This window comes from Coregonus clupeaformis, chromosome 12 (genome assembly GCF_020615455.1).
Source record: "Coregonus clupeaformis isolate EN_2021a chromosome 12, ASM2061545v1, whole genome shotgun sequence".
Lineage (NCBI taxonomy): Eukaryota > Metazoa > Chordata > Actinopteri > Salmoniformes > Salmonidae > Coregonus > Coregonus clupeaformis.
The window spans coordinates 42021632-42029110 of NC_059203.1; positions in this window are offsets into that span (position 1 = coordinate 42021632).

A 7479-nucleotide genomic window follows, 5' to 3' on the forward strand; every position below is an offset into this window, starting at 1 on the left:
AGCTTCATGAGGTAGTCATCTGGAATGCATTTCAATTAACAGGTGTGCCTTCTTAAAAGTTAATATGTGGAATTTCTTTCCTTCTTAATGCGTTTGAGCCAATCAGTTGTGTTGTGACAAGGTGGGGGGGGGGGGGGTAGCCCTATTTGGTAAAAGACCAAGTCCATATTATGGCAAGAACAGATCAAATAAGCAAAGAGAAACGACAGTCCATCATTACTTTAAGACATGAAGGTCAGTCAATATGGAACATTTCAAGAACTTTGAAAGTTTCTTCAAGTGCAGCCGCACAAACCATCAAGCGCTATGATGAAACTGGCTCTCATGAGGACCGCCACAGGAATGGAAGACCCAGAGTAACCTCTGCTGCAGAGGATAAGTTAATTAGAGTTACCAGCCTCAGAAACTGCAGCCCAAATAAATGCTTCACAGAGTTCCAGTAACAGACACATCTCAACATCAACTGTTCAAAGGAGACTGTGTGAATCAGGCCTTCATGGTCGAATTGCTGCAAAGAAACCACTACTAAAGGACACCAATAGGAAGAAGAGACTTGCTTGGGCCAAGAAACACGAGCCATGGACATTAGACCGGTGGAAATTTGTCCTTTGGTGTGGAGTCAAAATTTGAGATTTTTGGTTCCAACCGCCGTGGCTTTGTGAGACGCGGTGTGGGTGAACGGATTATCTCCGCATGTGTATTTCCCACCGTAAAGCATGGAGGAAGAGGTGTTATGGTATGGGGGTGCTATCTGTGATTTATTTAGAATTCAAGGCACAATTAACCAGCATGGCTACCACAGCATTCTGCAGCGATACGCCATCCCATCTGGTTTGGGCTTAGTGGGACTATCATTTGTTTTTCAACAGGGCAATGACCCAACACACCTCCAGGCTGTGTAAGGGCTATTTGACCAAGAAGGAGAGTGATGGAGTGCTGCATCAGATGACTTGGCCTCCACAATCCCCCGACCTCAACCCAATTGAGATGGTTTGAGATGAGACGGACCGCAGAGGGAAGGAAAAGCAGCCAACAAGTGCTCAGCATATGTGGGAACTCCTTCAAGACTGTTGGAAAAGCATTCCAGGTGAAGCTGTTTGAGAGAATGTCAAGAGTGTGCAAAGCTGTCATCAAGGCAAAGGGTGGCTATTTGAAGAATTTGGTTAACACTTTTTTGGTTACTACATGATTCCATATGTGCTATTTCATAGTTTTGATGTCTTTACTATTATTCTACAATGTAGAAAATAGTAAAAAATAGAGAAAAACCCTTGAATGAGTAGGTGTGTCCAAACTTTTGACTGGTACTGTATAACCATTGGCAAAAAATTCTAAAAACCAGTTTTTGCTTTGTCATTATGGGGTATTGTCTGTAGATTGAGGAGGAAAAATATTTAATCCATTTTAGAATAAGGCTGTAATGTAACAGAATGTGGAAAAAGTAAACATTTCTGAATACTTTCCAAATGCACTGTATGCTCACTCAGTATTACAACAACTGAACTATTAACGGTGTGATTATATAGCCTAATTAAAAAAAAAAATGATGGTCCGAACAAAAATGCATTGTCAGGGCAATTCAAGCAAAGCAATATGCAGTGAAACGGTATTGGGCCTATAGCCTACTGCACAAACCTCATTGCTACAGTACTGTTTTGAATAGGTTAATGTTGCATAGGCTTACATTTTTTAAGTAATTTATAAAATAACATCTGAGTGGTAGATCTTGGCTTGCATTTTGATTTTAGAAAGTTATCTTTCAGAGTCTCCTGAGTCTCCTGAGTGGCGCAGTGGTCTAAGGCACTGCATCGCAGTGCAAGCTGTGCCACTAGAGATCCTGGTTCGTATCCAGGCTCTGTTGCAGCCGGCCGCGGCCGGGAGACTCATGGGCGGCGCACAAGTTGTCCAGGGTAGGGGAGGGAATGGCCGGCAGGGATGTAGCTCAGTTGATAGAGCGTGGCATTTGCAACGCAAGGGTTGTGGGTTCGATTCCCACGGGGGACCAGTATACAAAATATGTATTCACTAACTGTAAGTTGCTCTGGATAAGAGCATCTGCTAAATGACTAAAATGTAAGTGTAATCTTGACTCAGAAAAGGTTGGTGACCACTGCTTTAGATGTATGTGTTCCAGAGTAGAGAGTAGAGAGACCCACAGTAGCAACTGTAATTGAGTACTGGCACTGGCAGTGGCAGGTTTCCATGCAATGTCATGTAGAAATTATAGGAAAGAAGATGAGAGGTGAGCTGACCTTGATCTATTCATCCATCTATCTACCTTTTACATGTTCCAGTCCCAAAGGACTCATTATTCTCTAAAGACAGAGATACTTTACCTTGTTTAGTGCTGGCTAAATGATTAAGACTTGATTGTCTTCTATTTCTGTGAGACGTGTTTCGTAGTTATCTCTTCGTTTCTTCGAACTGTTCATCCCACTAACGACCCTAAGTATAGTTGCAGCAGAGGGAAAAGCAGGAAGAGAAAAAAGGCAACCTAGTCGTGATTTAAGCACAGTAAATTAATGGCCCTGTGTTTTTCATGGATGCACCGCGTGGGAGTTTTTAACAGCATGATGTGTCTTCGTTGATTTATCTCTTTCTCTTTTTAACCAATCCCAGAATTACAAAAAATGGCACAGAAATATGTCCTTATATGGACATAGTCTGCTAAATGACTAAAATGTAAATGTAAATGATAATCAGGAATTAATCTATGTGTTTGAAATGGGCCTTGTGAAAACAGAAACTGAACCAGAAAAATGATAACAATACATTACTATTGTGTTTCGCTTCAATTACTGTTCGGTACTTGCTGCTGTGCAATGGTATCAAATGAGGTTTTACATTAAATGGGTTTCCATTGAAGGTATTTATATTTTCTTTACAAAATATGGAAAATAATAGACCACTGGTGAGAGTAAATAAATAACTCACAAAACTAGTGCTTTACTAGTCTTAGGCAGGCAGAGTCACTAATAAGGGTCATCAGAGCTCAATGGCCTCCCAGCCTTCCCCTCATTATTACACAATATAATAAGAAAGAGACACCAGCGAGCTGGGCCTCCTTAGGCCTATGGGCGGGAAACTCACAGGGGTCATGACCCCTCCATCTTACCGCTTCGCTCTGGCTTATACATTGTCTGTCTATCCAGAAATGTTTGTGTTCCAACAGTAGATTGTTATACAATAAGCTGCATTTTTACTTCATGATTTGTGTTTTTATCTATGTGTTTATTGTAAAATCAGTTTTCTTTTGTTTGGGCAAAACAATTTGAAATGCATTTTGAAGAGAACTTTAAAATGTGAGTTGATGTAAAATGTTTGACAATCTTTCAATGCATTCTTTCAATGCTTTGTCTAGGCTAACCATCTGTTGGGTATTTTTGTATGGAGGGAGCGAGATGTATTGATTGAAGTGACTGAGATGCACGGACACTTTCCCAGAATAACAGAGATTAGACATGCATGTCCATTGTGTGGTTGTTGTGAAGCTCCTGTTTGTTCTCTGGCCTCACTGTAGAGAGCTCAATACACTGCTTCTTTCAGCCAGCTCCTGTGTCACTCTCAATCCCTTTCAATTTTCGTTCTCATATACATTCGTCTAGAGTATTGTCATGGGTGTAATGTTTCATTTAAATAAAGACTGAGCACCTTACTGCAGCATTGTAGTCCGGGAATTGTGATCACATAAGAGCTTTTATGTTGTGTGCCTTTACATTTGGCTATTTTCTGATTGCCATGCATATTATTATACTGAGCAAAAATATAAACGCAACATGTAAAGTGTTGGTCCCATGTTTCATGCGCTGAAATAAAAGATCCCAGAATTTTCCATTCGCACAAAAAGCTTATTTAAAATATTGTGCACAAATGTGTTTACATCCCTGTTAGTGAGCATTTCTCCTTTGCCAAGATAATCCATCCACCTGACAGGTGTGGCATATCAAGAAGTTGATTAAACAGCATGATCATTACACAGGTGCACCTTGTGCTGGGGACAATAAAAGGCACTCTAAAATGTGTTGTTTTGTCACACAACACAATGCTACAGATGTCGCAAGTTTTGAGGGAATGTGCAATTGCAATTCATGCTGATGCAGAAATGTCCACCAGAGCTGTTGGCAGAGAATTGGATGTTCATTTCTCTACCATAAGCCACCGCCAACATCATTTTAGAGAATTTGGCAGTACGTCCAACTGGCCTCACAACTGCATACCATGTGTAACCACGACAGCCCAGAACCTCCACATCTGGCTTCTTCACCTGGGACCAGCCACCCGGACAGCTGATGAAACTGTGGGTTTGCACAACCGAAGAATTTCTGCACATACTGTCAGAAATCATCTTAGGGAAGCTCATCTGCGTGCTCGTCGTCCTCACCAGGGTCTTGACCTGACTGCAGTTTGGTTACGACTTCAGTGGGCAAATGCTCAACTTCGATGTCCACTGGCACGCTGGAGAAGTGTGCTCTTCATGGATGAATGCCGGTTTCAACTGTACCGGGCAGATGGCAGAGTTGTGAACAGAGTGCCCCATGGTAGCGGTGGGGTTATGGTATGGGCAGGCATAAGCTATGGACAATGAACACAATTGCATTTTATCGATGACGAGATCCTGAGGCCCATTGTCGTGCCCTTCTTCCACCGCCATCACCTCATGTTTCAGCATGATAATGCACGGCCCCATGTCGCAAGGATCTGTAACCAATTCCTGGAAGCATGTAAATGTCCCAGTTCTTCCATGGCCTGCATACTCTCCAGACATGTCACCCATTGATCCTGTTTGGGATGCTCTGGATCGACGTGTATGACAGCGTGTTCCAGTTTCCGCCAATATCCAGCAACTTCGCACAGCCATTGAAGAGGAGAGGGACAACATTCCACAGGCCACAATCAACAGCTTGATCAACTCTATGCGAAGGAGATGTGTCGCGCTGCATAAGGCAAACGGTGGCACACCAGATACTGATGGGTTCTCTGATCCACGCCCCTATCTTTTTTTAAAGGTATCTGTGAACAACAGATGCATATGTGTATTCCCAGTCATGTAAAATCCATAGATTAGGGCCTAATGAATTTATTTCAATTGACTGATTTCCATGAAATTGTTGCATGTTGCGTTTATATTTGTGTTCAGTGTAATTCAAACCTCATCTTTCCTTTATGGCTTTAATGTGTGCTTTCACTTGAACCACAATTGGATTTAGTGACAATAAAGATAGCTATGAATACCTGGAATTGGAAATACTGTGATTTTCACTGAAAATCCCTCCATGCAGCCAACTTGCAATGGCTCAAATAACTGATATGAAAATATGTTTCTGGGAGACTATTTGTCATGACAGAAACACATTGAGGTTTAAAGATCTAACATTATTTGGTGCCAGAAGTAACCTTCGTTTAAACTAACACTGGAAATCATCATGGAAGTTGCATTTCTTTAGTTAATCCATCATATATTTCTGAAAGAGGCTCCTTGAGCCTTTGGACACAGTCCTGAGAAATGTACCCAGCGGGCTGGGCCTATGCTGGGCTGAGGCCTTTACCATTATTATCATATTCACACCTATCCCTTTATCGACTGGCATGTTAAATGTGACTGCACTTACAGTATGCATTGTCCAGAGGTCAAAGAGGACTCATGGCTATCTCTGCTCTAAATCTATTACTGTCCATCCATGGGAAGTTAATGGGAGACGGATATAGTTATGAAGGCCAAAAGTACGACAGATGGCCCTCATTGAATAGAGATAGCATCAGAATATTTTTTTCTTTTTTTCCCCCAAATTTGTGGTATCCAATTGGTAGTTATAGTCTTGTCCAATCGCTGCAACCCCCGTACGGACTTGGGAGAGGCGAAGGTCGAGAGCCGTGCGTCCTCCGAAACACAACCCAACCGAGCCGCACTGCTTCTTGACACAATGCCTGCTTAACCCGGAAGCCAGCCGCACCAATGTGTCGGAGGAAACACCGTACACCTGGCGACCGTATCAGCATGCACTGCGCCCGGCCCCCCACAGGAGTCACTAGTGTGTGATGGGACAAGAACATCCCTGTTGGCCAAACCCTCCCCTAACCTGGACAATGCTGGGCCAATTGTGTGCCGCCCCATGGGTCTCCCGGTCGCGGCCGGCTGCGACAGAGCCTGGACTTGAACCAGGATCTCTAGTGGCACAGCTAGCACTGCGATGCAGTGCCTTAGACCACTGCGCCACTCGGGAGGCCTAGAGATAGCATCTTCTGTTAGGCGCGGAACACAGTGCCTCTGGCAACTAGCTTCTCCTGTGTGTCTTGCCACTCTTTAGCTAAAGCTGACCAGCTCAGACTGAGAGCTAAGTTTACCTGGATCAGAATGCAGACTGGAGTTGTCCATGGCCCTGAAACAAGCATGATACAGACTGTAACTATCCATGGTCCTGAAATAGCTATTGCCTGGTTACTGTGAGTGAGTGTTTTCTGCTTATGGATCAACGCCAGCTTTGTTGTTTGGCTCACAACAAGTAAAGTCAGTCATGAAAGCACATGGCTGATCCTAAATCAGTTGATAAGAGTGGGTTGTACCCCCCCCCCTCAGGATGCCATCGATTAGGAAAAGACCACACTCAATTTATTATTATACAGGTTTTTTCCTTCTCTTCTGTAGTTCAAAGAAATAGGTAACCACTGGAGCCAATTAGTGTCCAAATAGATGTGTCACGCCGTGAGCTAAGCTTTACCTGAGGAGTTGAGCGGCTGAATCTAATCTCCTCAGCTAAATTACATTTTCATCATCAGAGCCCCATATCTGCTCACCTGCTCTCAGCCCATAGGGAACCAGTGACTTTGGCTAATCTCACTTTGACCATTCACAGAAATACATTCACACAACATGAGAGGACTCTAGGGAATGCACTGCACATGCAGTTTGTTTGCTGAAAAGAGAAGGGCTGAAAAAGAGGCTGAGTGTAAAAATACATATCTTCACATACACAAGCAAACAATGAAACTCAATATGCAATGTCAACATGAAATATCAACATTCAGTTGAGCCTCTTTCTTATGTCTCTGCCCATGAACATTAGGTTGTCTGTGTCACACTGCTGTCTTTGGTGTGCTATAGGCTTACATTCCCTCCTCGTTTCATCCTGATTTTATGTGTTTGCAGAGAATGGGAGAGATACAAACACAGGGGACTAATATTCCTGAGGCAAAAGTGAAACTTTACACTTGAAAGTGAACCACATTACTTATGCATTAGGTATGCCAGCCTCCCTTTGAAGAATCACAAACATGCATATTTTCCATCCCTAAAATAATATATAGATTACTTCACTTCAAAACAAGTAAGACATGGGCCTTAGGGTTGGAGAAATGTTCCCATAGTAACCCATACACAGTACAGTCACCAACAATTTGAGAGGAAGAAGCTTACGAGTCTCTAGGGTTCTAAGATGTTCAGGCACACCCTAGATATTGATTGCTCAGTCAGGACAAAAGATA